We start from the raw sequence: 22,910 nt of genomic DNA on the forward strand, positions 1-22,910 counted from the left end.
GATGGTATCCAGTTCCATCCATTTTCTGGCAACTGCCATAAAACCATTATTTATGGCTGAGTAATACTCCATTGTGTATTATACCACATTTTGTTTATCAAACCATCTGTTGAAGGGCATCTAGATTTGCTCCATAGCTTAGCTATTGTGCCACTCTAAACATTAATGTGGCTGTGTCACTATAGTATACTGATTTTAAATCACTTATATAATTACTGAGGAGTGGGATAGCTGGGTCAAATGGTGGTTTCATTCCTAGTTTTTTGAGCAGTTTCCATACTGCTTTCCAGAGTGGTTGTACCAATTTGCAGTCCCATAAATAATGTATAAGTGTACCCTTTTGTTCATATCCTACTGACATTTATTATTACTTGTATTCTTTTTTAAAAAAAATTTTATTTTTTTGGTGGTGCTGGGGATTGAACCCAGGGCCTTGTGCATACAAGGCAAGCACTCTACCAACTGAGCTACAACCCCAGCCCCCCTATTACTTGTATTCTTGATAATTGCCATTCTAACTGGAATGAGATGAAATCTCAGTGTAGTTTTTATTTGCATTTCTCTAATTGATAAAGATGTTGAACATTTTTTCATATATTTGTTGACCATTTGTATTTCTTTTATTTATTTATTTTTATTTGTTCTAATTAGTTATACATAACAGCAAAATGCACTTTGATTCATTATATATAAACAGAGCACAACTTTTCATTTCTCTGGTTGTACACAATGAAGAGTTGCACCATTTGTGCAATCGTACATGTACCTAGAGTAATGATGTCCCTCTCATTCCACCATCTTTCCTACCCCCATGTCCCCTCCTATCCCCTCCCCTCCCCGCCTTTGCCCATCCAAAGTTTGTCCATTCCTCCCATTCCCCTTGCCCCCATCATGGATCAGCATCCACTTATCAGAGAGAACATTCAGCCTTTGGTTTTTGGGGATTGGCTTATTTCACTTAGCTTGATATTCTCCAACTCTATCCATTTACCTACAAATGCCATCATTTTATTCTTATTTAATGCTGAGTGATATTCCATTGTGTATATTTACCACAGTTTCATCTATTAAAGGACATCTAGGTTGGTTCCATAGTTTAGCTATTGGGAATTGAGCTGCTATAAACATTGATGTGGCTGTGTCACTATAGTATGCTGATTTTAAGTCTTTTTGGGTATAGACTGAGGAGTGGTATAGCTGGATCAAATGATGGTTCCATTCCTAGTTTTTTGAGCAATTTCCACACTGCTTTCCAGAGTGATTGAACCAATTTGCAGTGCCACCAAAAATGTATGAGTGTATTTTTTCCCCCAAATCTTCACCATTGCTTATTGTTGCTTATGTTCTCGATAACTGCCATTCTGACTGGAGTGAGTTAAAATCTTAGAGTAATTTTGATTTGCAATTTTCTAATTAATAGATATTTGTTGAACATTTTTTTCATATATTTGTTGATCAATTGTATGTCTTCTTCTGAGAAGTGTCCAGTTCCTTAACCCATTTATTGATTGGGTTGTTTGTTTTGTTGGTGTTAAGTTTTTTGAGTTCTTTATATATCCTGGAAATTAATGCTCTATCTGATGTGTGTGTAGCAAAGATGTTCTCCCACTCTGTGGGCTCCTTCTTCATGTTATCGATCCTTTCCTTTGCTGAGAAAAAGCTTTTTAGTTTTAATCCATCCATTTATTGATTCTTGATTTTATTTCTTGTGCTCTAGGCATCTGGTTAAGAAAGTGAGGACCTAATTCGACATGATGGAGATTAGGGCCTACTTTTTCTTCTATTAGGTACAGTGTCTCTGGTCTAATTCATAGGTCCTTGATCCACTTGGGTGCATGGTGAGAGATAGTGGTTTAATTTCATTTTGCTGTATATGGATTTCCAGTTTTCCCAGCACCAGTTGTTGAAAAGGCTATCTTTTCTCCAATGTATGTTTTCAGTGCCTTTCTCTAGTACAAGATAACTGTATTTATGTGGGTTTTCTCTGTGTCTTCTGTTCTGTACCATTGGTGTATATGTTGTATTTCTTCTTTTGAGAAGTGACTGTTTAGTTCCTTTGCCCAGTTAGTGATTGGGTTATTTGTTTGGTGTTAAGTTTTTAAAGTTCTTTGTATATCCTGGATATTAATGCCCTATATGAGGAGCAGATAGCAAATATTTGCTCCCTATATTCTGTAGGCTCTCTCCTCATGCTCTTGATTATTTCCTTTAGTGTGCAGAAGCTTTTTAATTTGGTGCCCTCCTATTTATTGATTTTACTTCTTGCTCTTTAGAATTCTTAATAAGGAATTCAGTTTCTGAGCTGAAATGTTGAAGTTTAGGCCTACATTTTCTTCTAGCAGGTTCAGGGTTTTTGGTCTAATTTCTAGATCTTTGATCCACTTGGAGTTGAGTTTTGGGCAGGGTAAGAGATAGTGGTTAAATTTTATTCTATGGATTTCCAGTTTTCCCATCACTATTTGTTAAAAAGACTATCTTCTCCAATATATGTTTTTAGCACCTTTGTCTAGTGTAGATAACTGTATTCATGTGGGTTTGTCTCTGTGTCTTCTGTTCTACTGAATTGGTCTTCATGCCTACGTTGGTGCCAGTACCATGCTGTCTTTGTTACTATGCCACCACAGTATAATTTGAGGTTGGTATTATAATGCTTCCTGCTTCGCTTTTCTTACTAAGGATTGTTTTGGCTATTCTGGACCTCTTATTTTTTAGCAAGTTCATCACTGGAGTATAAGAACATGATTGATTTATGGGTCTTGATTTTGTATCCTGCTACTTTGCTGAATTAATTTATGAGTTACAGAAGTCTTCTGGTGGAGTTTTTTTGGTTTTTATAAATATAGGATTATGTTGTTGGCAAACAAGAGATAATTTGAGCTCTTCTTTTTCTACTCATATCTCTTAAATTTCTTTCTCTTGCCTAATTACTTTGGCTAGAGTTTGAAGGGCTATGCTGAGTAGGAATGGTAAAAGTGGGCATCCTTGTCTTATTCCTGTTTTTAGAGGAAATGATTTCAGTTTTTCTCCATTTAGAATAATGTTGGTATTGGGTTTGTCACATATAGCCTTTATAATATTGAGGTAAGTTCCTTCTATCCCTAGTTTTTCTAGTGTTTCAAACATGAATGGGGACTGTACTTTATCAAATGCTTTTTCTGCATCCATTGAGACAATCATGTAATTCTTGTTTTTAAGTTAAATTATGTGTTCAATTACATATATTGATTTTCATATGTTGAACCAACTTTGCATTCTGGGATGAAATATACTTGATCATGGTGTATGATCTTTTTAATGTTTTTTTTGCATGCAGTTTGCCAATATTATATTCAGAATTTTTGTATCTACATTCATCAAAAATATTGATTGAAAGTTTTCTTTCCTTGATGTGTTTTGGTTTTGGTATCAGGGTGATACTGGCTTCATAGAATGAATTTGACAGCATTCCCTCATTTTCTATTTCATGGAATAATTTGAGGAGGACTGGTGTTTGAAGATCTGGTAGAAGTCAGCTGAGAATTTGTCTGTTTCTGGGCTTTTATCATTGGTAGGTTTTTGATGGAGTCTTCAATTTCATTGCTTGAAATTGATACGTTTAAATTTTCTATGTTCTCCTAATTCAATTTGGGTAAGTAATGTGGTAGGTTGCTGCAGTCTGGCTGGGCACAAATCACGAGCCACCACACAGCTTGTAGATTCAAACAGCAACTCTTTATTCCCGAACTCACACCAGCCGTCTACAATCACGTTCTGGGGAAATCCACGTTCTCTGCCCAAATCCCCCTCCTCTGGGCTTCTATCTCCCAAAATATACTGTCTGAATCCCGTGAGAACTCAAGGGGAACTCAGGCAGCAGGATACGCCCTATTCCCAGCAGGAATAATCTTAAACCTGGAACGCCCTAAACCTGATTATCCTAAACCGGAAACACCCTAATCCCGGATCCGCCCTGGTCCTTGAGCAAGGTCACCTAACTGCAATGTCACTGCAAAATGTCCTATTTCCATAGGTCTAGTAAGTCTAGAGATAAATTTGTTGATGTCTTCAAGATTTACTATTTTATTGGGGTTTAAATTTTCAGAATATTTTCTGATTATCATCTGTATTTCAGTAGTGTCTATCATGATATTTCCTTTTTCATCACCAATTTTATTAATTTGAGTTTTCTCTCTCTTTGTCTTCATTAACTTGGTTAAAGGTTTATAGATTTTATTCAGTTTTTCAAAGTTTTTGTTTTATTGATTTTTTTGAATTTTTTTGTTTCAATTTCATTAAATTTGGCTCTGATTTTAATTAGTTCTTATCTTCTACTGTTTTTGGTGTTGATTTCTCTTTTTTTCCCTAGGTCTTTGAGATGTAATGTTAGGTTATTTATTTGGTGACTTTCTAGTCTTTTAATGAATAGCTCAATGAAATGAACTTTCCTCTTAGAACTGTCTTCATAGTATCCTAGAGATTCTGATAAGTTGTGTCATTATTTTCATTTACCTCTAAGCAATTTTTTAAATTTCATCTCTGATTTTTTTTCTGCCATCTATTGATCATTCACTAGTGTATTATTTAGTCTCCAGGTGTTTGAGTAGCCTTTATTTTTTATGTTATCATTGATTTCTAATTTCATTCCATTATGACCTAATAGAATTATCTGTATTTTTTTTTTTTTTTGCAAAGAGTTGCTTTGTGGTCTATTTTAGAGAAGAATCTGTGTGCTGCTGAGAAGAAAGTGTATTCAGTCATTGATGGATAAAATATTCTATATATGTCTATTAAGTGTAAATTGTCTGTTAATTGTATTTTTCAGTTCTATAACTTCTTTATTTAGTTTTTGTTTGGAGAATCTTTCCAATGATGAGGAAGGCATGTTGAAGTCATCTAATATTATTGTGTTGCTGTCTCTTTGATTCTTGAAATTGAGAAGGGCTTGTTTGATGTATGCAGATGCTCCATTGTTTGGGTCATAAATATTTTTGATTGTTATGTCTTGTTGGTGTACAATTCCCTTAACAAGTATAAAATGACTTTCTTCATCCCTTCTGATTAAATTTGGCTTGAAGTCTACCTTATCTGATATGAGGATAGAAACCTTTGGTTTATTTACAAGATCCATGTAAATGATGTGTTTTTTTCTCATCTTTTTATTTTCTGTCTGTGGATGTCTTTGCCTATGAGGTGAGTCTCTTAGGGACAGTATGTTGTTGGGTCTTGTTTTTGAATTCAATCTGTCAGTCTGTGTCTTTTGATTGATAAGCTTGGGTCATTTACATTCCATGTTATTATTGAGAAATGGTTTTTATTTCTCATATTTTGATTTATTTCTGATTTTTAATATGAGTTAGTTTTTACTTTGATTGATTATTCTTCTAGTGCAGTTCCTCTGTTTGCTGGTTTTCACTCTATTTTTTTTGGTACTGGGGATTAAATTCAGTGGTACTTGACCACTGAGCCACTTCCCCAGTCCTATTTTGTATTTTATTTAGAGACAGGGTCTCACTGAGTTGCTTAGTGCCTTGCTTTTGTTGAGGCCACGATCCTCCGCCTCAGCCTCCTGAGCCACTGGGATTGCATGTGTGCACCACCATACCCAGCTCATTTTCACATTAATTTTTCATTTCTTCTTCATTAAATATTTTTAAAATATGTTTTGTAGTTGTCTTCATTGCCTGAAACTCTGTCTTCCAAATGGTCTAGTCTGCTGGTGATATTTTCTATTGAATTTGTAATTTGGATTATTGATTCCTTTATTTTGGGGATTTTTGCTTGATTTTTTTCTGAATATTTATCTCTTTATTGAAGTGATTTTCATTTTCTGTATTTTCTCTCTGATTTCACTCCTTACATCATCCTTTTGTAACAGTGTTCCAATTTATACTTTGAATATAACCGTTGCTGTGTTGCCACTGCAACTTATTTTTTAAATGTACATGTTTCTTTTTTTTCCTCTTTCCCTGCTCTTCTATAATCTATTCCCTCCCTAATTTCAGGAGAAATAGGATTACCTTTCTTCCCCATCCTAGGCAGAGTTATATGTCCTTGAGAATACAGTTACCATAGGAACAAGAAATCCAGACTTTAGGAATGGTACTAAAAGATCTCAGAAATGTCTACTTCCCAAATTAAAAAAAAAGTGAATTACAGTTCTGACAGACAACACATGGAATGTAGGCTTTAAATCACTTCTTTAAATGCCCCCTGTTCTTGCTGATGGGCAGAATCACAACCTTTGTGACAGGAGTCCCATGTGTTTCTTTTGCTAGAAAAGCAATAAGCCTTTTTTTTTTTCCTTTTTCTCAATACTGTGTCCTCATTATTGGATTGGCATTGGGGACAAGGACCTCCCCATGTTTGTCAGCAACAGACAGGGAGAGAACAGAAGTGATGTAGGATGTGATGATTATGAGGGATGAGGAAAGAAAATAGAAATAAAAACTCAAAGAGCGAAAGAGAGAGCAATAGAGATTGGCTGTTATCAGAATAAAAGAGAGAAAGAGAATCAAAGGAGGGGACTGGAGCTATAGCTCAGTGGGTAGAGTGCTTGCCTTGCATGCACAAGCCCCTGGGTTCAATCCCCAGAAACACACAAAAAACAAAACAAACGAGAATCAAAGGAAACAGATAAGTGAGAAAAAAAATATATAAAGTAAAAATCTAAAAAATATTATAAATAAAAATAAAAATAAAAGAATTCAAAACAGAACCCCCCCAAACTGAAATATTCTAATCAAGTATCATAGTCTTCAAAATACTGATCCATGAACAATAACTGACTTCAAAAATGCTAGAGAGCTGGGGTTGTAGTTCAGTAATTGAGCACTCACCTCACATGCATGAGGTATTGGGTTCTATCCTTAGCACCACATACAAAAATAAATGAATAAAACAAAGGTATTGTGTCTATCTACAACTAAAATTTTTTTAAAAAATGCTAGAAATGAGAAAAATAAAACAAATATGAACATGCATAAATGTCCATGAACCATTCAAGTCACAATTAGACAGAAAAAAGAAAAAAAAAGTCTTGATGAAAAGTTAAAGAATTGTTTCCACTGGAGTTCAAATGATTCTCAGCTTCCATTCTCAGCAGTGTTAAATTGGTGGCCTGAGGGCTGGGGATGTGGCTCAAGCGGTAAGGCGCTTGCCTGGCATGCGTGGGGCGCTGGGTTCGATCCTCAACACCACATAAAAAAGATGTTGTGTCCACCGAAAACTGAAAATAAATATTAAAAAATTCTCTCTCTCTCTCTTAAAAAAAAAAAAATGGTGGCCTGAAATGTAATGTCTGCTGTACCCTCAGGGTGGGGTTCCTGGAGTGTAAGAGAAAATCCTGTAGGTGGAATTCCTGAAAGTGGGGTTTAGATTTAAGTAGTCTCTAGGTTCTTTGTTGAATGGTGATTGTTCTGAAGATTTTAAATCACTGCATCTCCAGGGCCCAACAGTTAAGAGTTCATGCTGGTAGACCGAACCCCAGAAGTCTCCCCTGCATTCCACTCACGTGGTGGAGGAGCCAATTCTTAGTTCCCTCTGTCACCTGCAGACCCCACATTTCCTGTTCTCTTGGGTTCCCTCTCCAAACTCAATCTCTCTTGCCCAGTCCTTTCAAATTCTCGGCCAGGCACATCTGTCCCATTTGGTCTTGCAAGATCCTGATTGGGCGTGGAGGGAAGTCGGGTGGATTTCCATGACCAGTTTATATAACCAGAAAAGTTGTATAAACCTTTCTCCATGTTTGATTTGTCTCCTGATCACTTAGGCACACTCTATATCATGCAGCATGGGTATGCCAGGCCTGTATTTGGGGCCCAACCCAGGTTTGCCAGGAATCGGCTACCCCAGCTGCAGGCCTCTGTGCAGCTGCTTAAAAATAGTTTCTTCCTTTGTCCTCTGAAGGCAGCTGGGAGAGATGTTGTTTCTTTCTTGCACAAGGATATTGTGCAGCCCCCTTTCAGTGTAGTCAGGCAGTGTCTTTGATCTCTAATCTCTACATACCAAGATACACCTGAGGACTCCTAAAAATGCAGGTTCCTTTAATTCCCTTATCCCTTCACTTTGCTTGCAGAGGGACTGCTCTGGCTAGTGCCTCCAGCTTCGACAGCAGCAGTGGTGCTGGGGATTTCTTTCTTATTTTATTATATCCAACCACCTGAGTGCCTGATCTACTTTGAACGTCCAGTATTAAATCCCATTAAGTTCACCCTACCTCTTTTATTTCACTCACCTTGCTGAGAAGCTGCCAAACTGCTTTCTTGTTTTCATGTCACAGAGCATCCTGAAAAGCAACCCCCTCTATTCTGCCACCTTCTAATCTAGTTCATACTTTCTGTTTCTTTGTACATCTTGTAATTTTTTTGGTTGAAATTTGAACATTTAAAATAATACAACATGGCAGCTCCAGAATTCAGATTTTGTCCATTCCACAGGGTTGTTGTTTTTCTTTGTTTAGCAAGTTTTTAGAACTAATTTTGTTAAGTCCTTATTTGCTTTTTCTGTGTGGCTACTGAAATGTTTGCTTGGTCAGCTTAATGGAAAATTAATGAGTGGCTAGAGATTTCCTTCAATGTGTGGAATTGATTTCTTGTAGTTTTTGCTAAGTCTTAGCATGCCTTTGAAAGGCAGCCAGGTACTTGAGAATTCTGCCTTAAACTTCACTTCCTATTTGGGCAGAATCTCAAGATCAGCAGAAGGTGAGAGTTTAGGACCATCTCATGTCTTTCCTGAGCATGTGCTTGTTGCTGTGCATATTGCTGTAAATGCACATAGCTCTATGTATATGAATAGGCTTCTTGATTCCTGGAATATGTCACAGCTTTTCAAAATCCCTATGGACATCTTATTCTCCAGCTTTCCCTTTGAAGTTATTTAATTAGTTTATTGCTTGTCCCAACTGTTGCCCACTGCTTCTAACAGCTGCAATGCTACACAATTTTATTTCTAGGTTTTTTTTTTCAACAAAAATTTGGGGAAAGGATTCCTTTCTCCCAATGAATGAGGTCTAAGAAAAGTAAAATAAAGACAGCTTTATGAAAGTGGGTTCTTCTAGAGAAACAAGAGGCAGATAACATAATGATATTTCTCTCTGAATATGCTTTGTTTTTTTGTACTAGTATTGAATCCAGGGGTGCTTTGTTACTGAGTTACATCCCCAGTCCTTTTTAGTTTTTACTTTGAGACAGGGTCTCACTAAGTTGCTGAGGCTGAGGCTGGTATTGAACTTGCAATCCTTCTGCCTCAGCCTCAAGTTGCTGGGATTACAGGTATGTGCCACAGTGTGCATCTCTTGAATATGCTTTGAAGGAACTTTAACTCCATAGTTCCTTCACCCACATATGATAGGGTGCTTGTTTTCATGTTGATTATAGATTATTGGTTTGCAAGTCTATAACTGAGCCATTGTGAGAAGATGGGAATGGGGCAAATTTTAAAATTATAAAATTCACTGTTTAGTAACATTTATCTGTTTTTCTTTAATAAATTATCTTAAGATAATTTATTATCTTGGGTTAATTTCTATGATTCTACAAAAGTTGGTCTTGTTATTTTTTTTCTTTGCCAGTATTCACATTTATTTTATAGATAAGTAGCTTTTCAGATCAATTAGATTCCAATAAACCTGATGTTTTAAATTCAATCTCTAAATGCATTTTATCATTGATATCAGTAGTATCATAAGCTTAAAACTTTCCCTCTCATTTTCTAAGAATCATCTATGTTCTGAAGTAGCTAAATCAGAAAATTAAATAGGGTTGTGCTATAAGTGATTATCCCTGAATTTCTTCAAGGTTTTAGAGAGATAGTACTAAAATGGACAAGGCATTGCATTTGGTTTATTCTTGATGATGTTTGAATGCTAAAAGTGCATTTATTTGTTTATTTATTGGTCATTATTCCATATGTCCTAAATTATTGTGCATTTTTTTTCATTTCCTGAGGATACGTATTGCAATGAAACATTGATGAACTGAGGGAAATAACCATGTAGTATCTTCAGGTCCCAGTGGGCTTATGATAAGGCAGTTTTGGGTCAATGATCCAGCTGTTTTTTGATCCCTTCAATTCTCCTCTATGATAAGAAGACTACAGTAGTATTCTGGTTTCCTAGGAATTAATTATAAGAATCAATGTCTAGTAATCCCTGAAAAGTTTGGGTATTTCTCTTTCTCCAATGCTTAGTTAGCCTTAAAAAATTTTAGTAGTCTCATTTAGGAACACCAAGAGGGTTGATTACCATTTAAGTTGAGATGTTAAGGTGGAGTTCTCCATCAAGCATATATGGTTTCATAACTGACTTTGGATAGATTAGAAAACAGCATTCAGTTCTCATGATACTCTATTGCCTTCTGCCAGAAACTCATCATAACATTGAGTGCTGCCCTCTAAAGTTGTGCAATGCACAAATCTGGCTATCTCTGTGTGGTAATCCTGCTGACCTGCCTTATATCCAATGAGTTCTTGTTCTGTGAACACAGTCCTTTTTACGTTGGAAGCGTAAATCAGACTCTTGTTCTCAATGCACAGAATGTCTGTTACACAAATAAAGTTGAACATTATTAGAGTGTTCAAATATTTTGATCCTAGTAATCTCAAGTTAAAAAAATAATTGGCAGAGTTGAAGAGGCATGATTTTAATACATGGCAGCAGGGTTTTTTTTTTTTTGGGTACAGAATGGTTTGAACAATAGGGATTTCTGTGAAGTTTCATTCACTGTTTTCAGAATCATTTTCTCACTATTGAAATGAGGGAGTCCATTTAATTTAACACATTTCATCAGCATTCCAATCTATAGAGAACCACCACTGTAGTGCTTCAGAGATATTAGCATACTCCTTTCATTGTTTTGATGGAGAGGACATGCCTCCTGTATCTTTTAATAGGATACAATAGAGGGTAGATGATGATTGTCTGGTTCCTATATAATAATCCACTACAGGATTTCTATCTTGTAAAACCCTTACTTGACATAAATTATTTATGTACAACATAGAAGCCAGAAACTAGCTCCGGCCCCCTTTGAGTTTGAATTTCTATCAGTTGACTGAGAAGCAAGAAATTAACTTCAGCTGCTTCACCTTTTATAGTTGAGCCTATAATGTTCAACTTAGTCACTAAACCATTATGCCCACATCACTAAATAAAGCCTGAGGTAAAATTTAGCACTTGTTTGCTCTAGCAGCTTTATATTTTCTAATCCAAATCCATACATCTTGTCCATATTTTGCCAGCTTTAAATAGCAATTAAAATATCCTGTAATTGTTTTGGCAGATGAATTTTTCCTTTCCTCCACTGCCACCATGTGGTTGATGTAGAGATGCGCTGCTCAGATCTCATGAGGATTTACTGCTCAGATATGTGAGTCTGGTGCAAGACAATGTCTTAACTGTGAGCTCCCTTAGGCTCAGCCTCTGTGGTAGAAAGCACATTCACCCAGTGTCACATCCTTGTTGGGGAAACCCACACTAAGCAGGGTACGTTAAAAATGCCTGGCTGCAGCAGCCTGCAACAGGACAACTCTGTGTGCAATGCTGGCTGTCCTGATTGCTTAGATTTGTTGTCTTGCATTGGAGTTAAAAAAAAAAATTATTATGTTTTTTATTTGTTGCATTGGAGTTTGACCTATCCTTCTTCCCAAGACTGTGTCCTTCTGGTTCCCTTCATAAATATTAATCCCCACAGCCTTTCTTTCACCCTAAATTCAGTCTCAGAATGAGCTTCTGGTGAACCCCATCTACAATAATTGGTACTAAGAAGTGGTATGAATTTTGAAAAGCAGGTGGTAAGATGGGTTTTGGAGCTAGTTCACTATTAGGAGGAATGCATTCAACTTTCATTGGTGGTATATTTCGATGATCTCTCATGGGGAAGGAAAGCACTGGGGTATGTAATGTGGCAGGTGTTTGAGACAGATGCAGGAAAAGGAAACTGTATGAATAATGGATGTTAAGAGTTTTGTGCTACAGAAAAGATTGAGAACAGGCATCTAAAATCCAGAGAGGCTCTTTAATTGTCCATAAAGATTTTTTTTCTCCTGCATGCAAATATAAGTAAAGATGAGGACAAAACCAAGGATCCAATAGTCAAAGTGATTAAAACTCAAAGATGGTTAACTGTCTCATCAAAACAGGTCTTTTACATCATGTTCAGAACTCTAGATGGGAAAACCACACATCATAGGGGCATAGGAATGGTGGAGATCTTAAAGATCTAAACAATATAGGAATGGGTCCTATCTTATGTCTATTTAATTTACCACTCTGGCCCAACAGAAGCCATTTGTATTATGGAGGATAACTTTAGACCAATGCAAACTGAACCAAGTCCTAGTTGTTCTGTTGAGTATAATATTTACACTGCACTAGATTAATAGGGCTTCCATCCAAGTCAGAAAAGAGGACTAGAAACAGTTGTCATTGCATGGAGAAAAATACATATATTTGTGTTTTTCTCCAGGCTATGTTAACTTTTTCTTCCTTCAGTCATCTCATATTTCAAAGAGGTATGTCATCTGGACATGCCAAAGAACACCACACACTAATATATCACAAGGATGACAGTATGTTGATCAGTGCCATAGATTGAATGTTCATGTCCCTTTCAAAATCATATGTTGAAATCCTAACCCTCAATGTGTTGTTATTAGGACGTAAGGCTTTTGGTAGGTGGATAGGTCACCAGAATAGAGCACTTATGGATGGGATTAATGCCATTATAAAAGAGGCCAGAAACCCCTTCCCCGCTTTCACCATGTGTGTACAAAGTGCTAAGGCAACAGTCTGCAATGCGAAGAGAGCTCTCACCAGAAACGGACTATGCTGGCACTCCGATTTCTTACTCCAGAACTGTAAGAAATGAATTTCTGTTGTTTATAAGCCCAATAGTCTATGGTAATTTGTTATAGAACCTCAAACTAAGAGCCTCAGCCAGAATGAGCAAGAGGCGAGTATCATCCAGGAGGTCTTTAAAAGACATGTATCTCAGAAGGTAGGAGATAAACTCTGTGATGATTCAGGGCTAACATGAAATTTTAGGAGCCCAGTAGCTGGAGTCTCCTGGGGCACCCTCTCAAAAGTAAAAGATCAATTATTGAATTTTGTACCTTCAGACACAGAAAAGAAAGTGCAACATCTGATGTCCCTTCATCAAACCATTGAGAAGATGGGAAGAGCATGTGTCACTTTGCAGGAGAGATTTCTCTACATTGTCTTTCAGTACAAGGAAGTAATAGCAGAATGACTAGCTTTAAAAAAGGGCAGATGTGTAGTATATATAGCAAAATAACCTCACTGTGACGTGGAGTGCCAAGGATATTTTAATCCTTATAGTCATCAGTCTCTCTTTCTGATCAATATGCCTTTCTGATTTAGCTTTATTAGTTACCTGAATTGGGTGAAGTGTTAGGGAATAATATGCCTCATTTTAACCTATATAGGATTATTCTTTATAATTTGAGCTGATATTAATGAATTACCATGTGTCTTAGTCAGGGTTCCCCAAGAAACAGAATCAACGGGATATATTTGTAGGAAGAGAGGGAGGGAGTGAGAGAAAGATATTGAGAGACTGACTGATGTTAAGGAGTTGGCTTGTGTGATGATTGATGATTGTGGAGTTGTGAAGGCTGGCAAGTACAAAATCCACAGTGAAGGCTGTGGATTAAAAGGTCTGTTGTATCATGTTCAGGACTCTAGGTGGGAAACCCACCTATCACAGGGGAGTAGGGAATGGTGGAGATCAGTGGGGAATTGATGTTGGAGTTGGAGTCTGAGAACAGTGCTGGCAGAAGTCCATCTTCTTCTGGAGAAGGTCAGTCTTTTTCTTGTAAGGCCTTCAACTTATTGTATGAGACCTGCCATGTTATGAAGGGTAATCTGCTTTACTCAAAGTCTACCTATTTAAATGTTCATCTCATTTAAAAATGTCTTTGCACAATACCTAGAATAATGTTTGATCAAATACTTGGGTATCCTGGCATAGCCAAATTGACAACTAACCTAACCATCACACTATGAAGCATAGCTGCCTTCTTTAGTTTGGTCAACTCCTTCATTTTATAGATGAGACAACATTGAGATGAAGTGACCTGCACCAGACTAGGTTACAGGCTGGCGCCCTCAGATACCACAGTCCATGGATTCCCATGTGAGAATACTGGAATGTCAACATGTTCCTTTCCTGCAGGAGAGTTATTTTCCTACTGTATGATATCACCTAGTTCACATGTGTAGATTTCCAGCATAGGGATAACAAAATCAAACCCACAGTGTATGAACTAAGATTCTTAGTTCATAGCGTATTGAGGCATTGTCTTCATCAAATCTGTGTTAATGCCTATGAATATTAGTCATCCCTATTCATATCAACCAACATTTGTGATTTTTATTGCAGAACATGTATCTAAAACTGGCCATAAACATAAGCTCTGTGGCTCATGCTTCATTTCTAAGGTCAATAACTTATTTGCAAAATTCCACTGATGACATGTGGTAGGCGATATATCCTATGTAAGTGTCTCTATATAGTAACAAGGCTATAAGTGTCAAGTTGGAGTCTTGGAGATCCATCCCTCTTTTTGGAAGCTGAAACACATGTTGTCTTTTTATATGGGTTCTATATACTTATTTTTTTTTAGAAACAGGATTCCAACCACATCTAGAGGGATACAATGATCTCCTATATGTTTCTGTATAAGTCCTAACTTTTCTCTTAATATTTCTATGTATATCTATGATTCTGTATGTGTTATATATATATACATATATTATAAATATATGTGTATATATATATACACACACACACAAACTTTACATGGTTTCCTGCTTCTCTCTGCATTGCTTTCTGTTTTACTGACAGCTGTTTTTATGTGAGCATTGCATTTTTATGGTTCTCAAGAGTTGGAATTTTTCCACTTTCTCTTCTTCAGTGCCTTGGCCAAAAGTAATCTCTATCCCCATTTCCTGACAACCTTAGTTTTAGTGACATGTTGTGTCCTGTCTCCTTGGAACTGAGATGACAAGGGGTAAAACTCAGCATGTCAATGAACACTCCCTACAAATCCTTAGTTGGTGCATTTCTGCAATATTTATCTTGTAATACATCTTAACTATGTTTCAGAAATATGTAATGGTTCAATGTTTTCATGTTTTTAAATGAAACAAACATTAATTGAAAACAATAGCAAAGAGTAAAGTTTAAAACAAAATAAGGATTACATTGTTATGTGATAGTCTTAAAATGTCTACCAGCAGGTGGCAACATGCTCTTAAATATTACTGGTAATGGGAAATTAAATACTTTGTAGAAAGACGGAGGTAACATTGAATTCATAGGATAAATTCAGTTTCATACATATAACTTTCTTGAACCAAAACTTTTCTTTTAAAAATCTATTTAAAAGATATAAAATTAATTTTATGACCTCAAAAAATTAGAATACATCTTTAAATCAAACTAAATTATACATTCTAATTCTGGATTTATGACAATTCAGATATGGTCAATATGTAAGTATTATTAATTTATAAGGTTTAAAAAACCCTCTTTTAAATGTTAGGACCTTATTTACTAGGGTATTCCTTCTAAAATCAGATCCTTTCTCCAACCAGTTAAAAATTTCTTGATCTGGAGACTTCTATAACTCTAAAAGCTCACATACATGATACATTGGTAACTTCTATTTTTCCCTTCTGTAATCTATATTACAAATAAGCATGCAAACATGAATAAAATATGAAGTTAATAAAAATATGAATTTATTTAAATTTATATATTTTAATTCAAATTTCTTAACTTCTTTTTGAGATTTGTTATCAATTTATAGAAATAATAAAAAACTATCAAGGAGAACATTTCACTTAGATTAACATACAAAGTAGGAATCAGAAGCCCTGGAAATTGCTAAACAGTGATTCATAAACTTTAGTGTCTTTTAGAATTACTAGGCAAGTGTTTAAAACTCCTGTGTCCAGGCCACACCCATACTAAGTTAATAAGAGTCTGAGGGGGAAGATCAGTAATTTTTAAAGCTTCCAGTGTGATCCTAAACTGAATCTGGGGTTAAGAGCTGCTGGTTCATATTAACTCTTATAAAAGTTAAATGCCCATATGAGTCACATGGGGATATTTTGGATGTATAGAATAGGGGAGGTTCTGAGACCCTATGTTTCTTTCTTTTTTTTTTTTTTGGTGGGTGATGGTTACTGGGGATTGAACTCAGGGGCATTGGACTACTCCAGCCCTATTTTGTATTTATTTAGAGATAGGGTCTCACAGAGTTGCTTAATGCCTTGCTTTTGCTGAGGCTGGCTTTGAACTCATGATCCTCCTGCCTAAAGCCTCCTGAGCCACTGGGATTACAGGTGTGTGCCACTGCACTCAGCAAGATCCTATAACTAGTTCACAGGTGATGCTGCTGTTGGTTGTGGTCCACATTTTGAAAGGCAGTGACTTAGCTCCTTCAAATCTTGTATGTAACAGAGTCACTTGAGAAAGTTGATACAAACAGGCTCAGATCTTAGTCTCCTTCAAAGAACCTGGGCTGGGCTGGCCACTGTTTGATTTCTTAGCTTTCCAGATGTTGCTGATATATCCCAAAGTTCAATGCTGCTGTAAGACAACCAGATTTCCTATAGTTTAGCAATCCTAAAGGTTACACAAGAGCAGTTTGTTGCTCTGCAGTAACTTTAAACTTGACTGGCAAGTTGATCAGATTGATTTGATGTTCTGTTCACTGGTTGGAAAGTCCTTTCATCTCCCCTAGTTGTAGCAATTCCATCCACCTTAAAAGCTCAGCCTTGCCTGGTTACAGTGGCACACACCTGTAATCCAAGTGGCTGGAGAGGCTGATGCAGGAGGGTCATGAGTTCAAAGCCAGCCTCAGCAATGATGAGTTGCTAAGCAACTCAGTGAGATCCTGTCTCTAAATAAAATACAAAATATGGCTGGGGATGTGGCTTCAGTGGCCCTGAGTTCAATTCCTGGTATCTGCCCCACTGCCTCTCCCCTCTTCAAAAAAAGAGCCCAGCCCTCATGATAATTTATTTGGGAAATCTCTCTGTTAATCACTGCAAATATATTTGAACTCTCCTTCAGTTGTACATACTCCTATTGCCTCCTGTAGCATTTTTTTCCCTCCTTCATTAATGTGAAGACTAAAACCAGAAGCTGATTTTCACCACTTTTTATGTTTATCTTCTTTTCATCTGAAAGTCCTCTTGATAAGATTTGAATCTTGTCCTCACCTTCATGTCTGTGGTAGCCCCTATTTGATACATGAATTTATACCTTCATAAATGAGGTGAGTAAGTATCTACTCAGGCAAGGGGTAACTTTGGTAGGGCCAGCAGCTTGTTAAATATGCCCCATGAATATGGACAATATAGGTCTTGCTTGACACTGTATCAAACACACCTGGCATATTTTCAAATGTTGACATTGGCCTGATGAATGAGAGGAGTGGAAAAAAAATCAAGTCAAGCCATAAAGGCATTTTATGGTTTTATAAGATTTTAGAGTAGATTCGAAAGCACTGTGATTGAATTAGTTAATAAGAAAATGGCACAATTCATTTTATTTTAAATTATGGGATCTTTGGCAACAGTTAGAAAGATGGGCAGCAGTGGGAATAGATAGAGGCAGAGAGGATGTCATAAAATCAAGGTTAAATTACATTAAAGTAAGTTAGCCACCATTTTATTGAGTACCTATGATGTACTAAGTATAATGCTAAGTGCTTAGTATACATTATCTTTTATCTTTGTAAATATGCCCCATGGTAGATAGTTCTACTTTACAAATAATGAAAGAGGCTGAAAGAGGATAGGTAACTTGTAAAAATTCCCACATGAGAATTAGAACTTGGATCCAAGACTGTCTAACTTCAAAATCTTATACTGCAGTGATAGTAATTGGTGTAGTTTGAATATGGTTTGTCCCCTCTGCAACTTGTGTTGAAATTTAATCCTCATTGTGAGGTGTCAAGAGGGTAGAAACTTTATCTGACTATGGTGTTCAGAGGTAGGATTTTGGAAAATGATTGGGGTTAGATAAGTTCTTTAATGTGGTGCCCCATGATTGAATCCTTTGTGGCTTCATAAGAAGGAAGAGAGATACCAGATAGACAGACGCCACACACACACACACACACACACACACACACATGTTAGTCTAGGTATTATGTTATTAGCAACAGAAAATGGACTAACACAGTAATGATGGGATGGAACAAAGAAGGCAGTTTCTGTGATGTGGTCTGGTTGTTCAAGATCTTGGCTTCATATTGACAGGAGGAATGATCAGGAGAAACGGAAAATCCAACAATCGTGTATGATTCTGGCTCAGTTTGTCTCATTCTTTTTCTGGTTCTCCTTGTGAAATTTTCTGATAGTTTGGACAAATTATTTGGTGTTGGTAGTAGACTCAGAGATCATCTCTTGTGATGCATCCATTTTCTGTACTTGTTAAATGCAGTGGTTTTAGAAAAAAAACTTTGTTAATAATTGTGCATACTGGTATATTTTCAAATCTGGAAGTTAGAGCTGTAGCTTGAAAAATCAGTAATAGGGTATTTGTGCATAATGCATAAAATTGAAAAAGCTCTACCTATTTTCTACTTACACAGTCCAAATCAATTTAGTCCTGTAAGAATAGGAGAAGGCATGTATCTTAGTCTATTTCATGTTGCTGTAACAGAATACTGCAGAGTGGGTGATTTATAAAGAAAAAAAATTAATTCCTTAAAGATTTGGAGGCTGGAAAGCCCAAGGTTAAGGTACTGGCATCTTGCAAGTCCCTTCTTGCTACGTGGTCCCAGGGCAGAGGTAAGAGGGTGGGAGAAGGAAAGATCAGACTCACAGAGTCAAGTATTAATTTTAATTAATCCATTTGAGAGGATGGAACCTCCTAGCCTAATCACCTACTCTTAACACTGAGGCTTTGGGGATTCAGTTTCCAGAACATGCTTTGAAACTATAGTTGAATTATATAATTCCAGATAAGACCAAAAGCACTGAATTTTACTCATAAAATAACCATAGTGTGGCTCTAATTTCCAAAATACTACTTGAAATCGGTGAACTTTTTTTGTTTTCTTAGCTCCTATATTGTAGTACCACAAGTGATGTCCTAGGGAGTTTTCGACATCAATTTTACTCATGCACAACAAACTCTGTTATTCTGTGTGGAACCCTAAATTCACCATAGCCTATTTTCTACTTACACAGTCCAAATCAATTTAGTCCTGTAAGAATAGGAACAATATGAAGAAATAATTCATGCTACTCAAAGGTATTCTGTATCTTTTCCAATGTGCTTAATTTTTGTCATCACTTTTGTGTCCTTTGATTTGAAAGATCTAAGGAAATATGTAAAACCATAGAGAAAAAAATTCCTTATCATATTACCACTCAGTGCTAACCACTGATAATATACTCAAATTTTGTAGTGCAAATAAAAGCATTTGTCCACCCAATTTTGTGATGAAACATATGTTATCCAATTTTGCATTTGACATTGTATAGGAAAGTGTCAAAAGTTTCTGGAAGGGAGGTCTGCTAAAATAGGTATGTTACAGAAGGGCAGAAGACCCAACAGAGAATTATATACTTATTTCCTGGAGGGCCCAAGTGACATGTTCAACATTAGGAATGCATTGATACAAGGAAAATCAGTGTCACTTAAAAGGATTTTGGTGGCTTTTCTGTGCCTACCAGGACCGACAGGAGGAAAAGTGGCCACAAAACTGGGCTTTTAATTGCAATGGGGATGATGGGGTCAGAAAATAATAAGTGTTGGTTTTTAACTTCCAGAAGCCACAATTACTGTAACAGCCAGCAAGGTTAGAAAGGCAATCATCTAAGTGGCTTGACTATGAGGGAATTGTAGAGATGGATAATGGTGTCTCCAGAGGCAAAATAAGTAGTTAGCTATCAAGGGTGCTATTAAACATGTTAAAATCAGAAGACAGGAATAGATGAACTAAAGACTGAGGTCATCCAGCTCCCTGACACAGAATTACAGTATCATTCTCAGATATACACATATTTGAACATGCTCCTGAACAGTGGTAAGTGGTCTGGCCAGTTGGTCAGAGTCCTAAAAAGAAAAGAACTGAAAGATTGTACACAAGGAAGTTTGTGACAGACACATGGGCAGTTGAGAATGGGTATGAACTGTGAAGATTTTTATATTGCATGTAACGTTCATCAGAAAGTAAGTCCCCGCCATGGAAGAGGCAAGGAACAGCAAAGTAGATAAAAATGTTTCAGTCAGTTAGCATTATCCAGCCTTGTCATTGTTCATCCTGAACTAGAATGATGGGCACATGAATGGAGTGTTCATGAGCACAGGAATGGTGACTGCAAATAGGATCAACAACATGACATTCATTTACCAACTGTTCCATTAATGTATAAGGAAAAGTGGATCTGCTTGGAGCTTCAGGGAATGGTGGTAGTCATGAAGGGCCATTGTTCAAATATCACTTTAAGAAAAAAAGCTGCTGATCATCTGTGAGATGTATAGTTTACTGAAAGTCTCCGTACCTTCTGAATTGCCAGGTCATTTGGCATTTGGCCATTCCATCTTACTAGATGGACCCAATCAATGACTGAACCCTGGTGAAGTAAATAGTGTTTGACCCTTTTGGTCCAATATGAGACTCTTTTACCAGGAATCTTTCCTAGTTGGCAAAGTGAGCCTTTGCAGAGCCTGGGGCTTTCCCTCTCCAATGCTCCTTGTTCCCTCTCTCTTTTCATGAGTTTCAGAACTGTGTTGGAGTTTGAAGTCCTCAACCTTTACATAGGCAACCTACAGTGAGTCTTTTCCTCTTCTACCTTCTCTTGGGTGTCTGCTTCCTAGAGGATCCAATACTGCAGAGGTTTTTCAGTTTTTCATCATTCTAATAGTCACAGCTTAAATTTTCAAAGTATATAATATTTGAGTAATTCTGTTACCTGTTGTTTGCTTGTTTGTTTTGAACAGTACTCTATGGTACTTTTCTTACCCTAAATCTGAAAATTGAATACTTATATACATCATTCACCAAAAAATAATCAACTGTCAACAAAGTTCAATAATCCTACAAAGTACCTAATTATGATTTTAATTATAATATAAATTCCAATTAGTTGAATGTATCTCTAGTCTATGATGTCTATAGATAATACAGATGTGTCAAGTGGTAAAAATATCCAATCGCAGAGTACATCATTGAAACTTTAAATGCAACTTCAATGTAGTTTGAATATATTCATAAATCTTTGGCTATATGAATGTCTGGCATAATAGGTATTCAGTAAATATTTGCTGAATCAATGAAGTGAGTGTAGGAATTGACATACAACCATAGGCCAAATAAGATTCATTAGGAGTGTTAATGAAGAGTCAGATTTAGAAACTATTTCAATCATTTTACTACTTTTATGTAAACACTAGAGTGGAATTATGTAATAATTATAGATAATTATTAAAAAGCTTGACAATTTTCAGTATAATTCTCTCTGAAATCCTTTCACACAAATCTTTGCCTAGTTCTAAATATTTCCAATGCTTTCAGGACCAGTGGTAGTTTCTTACTATTTCCTATTAATTTTGGACTCAAGTTACCAAATTAACCCCTCGCTCATTTTCCTACAGCCTTCCCAGCCTTTATAAAGAGTACTCGTTTTTTTTTTTCTTATATTCACTTCAATTACCTAGTTTGAGTATGACATTTATTTCTTGTTGAGATCTTGGCTTGATTTACTGCTGGATGAAAGCAAAGCACCTAGAAAAGTTCCCAATGTACTGTCAGAAAAGAGAAGACGGGTTGGGGTTGTGGCTCAGTGTTAGAGCATTGCCTAGCATGTGTGAGGCACTGGGTTGGATTCTCAGCACTGCATATAAATAAATAAAAGAAAGTCCATTGACAACTAAAAACATATTTAAAACAAAAATAAAAAAAAGAAAAGATAGAAGAGAGGCACCAGGTTTAAGTTAGTGCAGATGGAAAGTTTGCTTACATTCTTCCAAGGCAAGGATTCTGTGACCAAAGGCAAGAAAACTTTCTGGAGAGATTTTGTAGGAATGTATTATATGGTGTGGCAAGTTGGCTTTCTGGAAATTGTCATGGAAATGGAGTTTAGGGTGTAAGGTATGCATTAGGTAACAATACCTATGAAAGGAAGGAAGAGGGAGCAGGATTAGACAGAGAAACATGAAGGTGCACCAAAGGTGAGGCGAGCCAGAATAAGTACCATACCATCTACTAATATAGCCTGAGCCAGGCCAGAAGATCTGGGTCTAATTTAATCATGAGATGCAGGCTGCCCCAGGAAGGGCATGAGGTTGGGCAGGGCAGGTTCTTTAGGGGTTCTCAGCTGCTGAGATCTGGGAGCCTTGTTTTCACATTTACATTCTCCATAACTGGGTAGCAAGTGCTTTCTCAAAGGGAGATGTGGCGGCTTGTCTCTGTCTACAAGCATGCATGTACTATAATGGTAGTCTTTGGTGTCTAGCATGATCACTAAGCTCCCATTGATATTTTTAAACTAAAATCTGTTCGTTTTACTGTATTTAAATTATAACTGCTCAGTTTAATAGTCTTGACTAACATGAACACCTCTGACAAAACTATCCCAAAGGAGATATGACATTTTTACCACTCCTGTCAAATTCTTTCTTTCCTTTTCTTAACCCTTTCTCTTTTGTATATTGTGACTTCACAATATGATGTTTTTCACGATTCACACATTTGTGTATTTTGGTAGTTTGTATGATTGTATTGCTGAGTAGCAGTCTATTGAAGGAATGCACAAGTATTTTGTCATTTTACCTACAGTTGATAAATATTTGACTTGTTTTTTCTTTTCTTTTTACTCTTATGAGTAAATTTGTCACACAAATTTGTGATTATGATATTGTGATATAGATTTGCATATGTGGTTT

The 22,910-nt window shown here is 36.5% G+C and overlaps 1 non-coding gene across 1 annotated transcript; it reads right to left on the minus strand.

The window, feature by feature from the left end:
* Positions 1–404: 404 nt before the first annotated feature.
* Trnat-ugu lies at positions 405–477 on the minus strand. The gene has a single exon. It is a non-coding gene; the product is annotated as a tRNA-Thr (tRNA).
* Positions 478–22,910: the final 22,433 nt, after the last annotated feature.

The sequence above is a fragment of the Marmota marmota genome, unplaced genomic scaffold (genome assembly GCF_001458135.2).
Source record: "Marmota marmota marmota unplaced genomic scaffold, marMar, whole genome shotgun sequence".
NCBI classification, from domain to species: domain Eukaryota; kingdom Metazoa; phylum Chordata; class Mammalia; order Rodentia; family Sciuridae; genus Marmota; species Marmota marmota.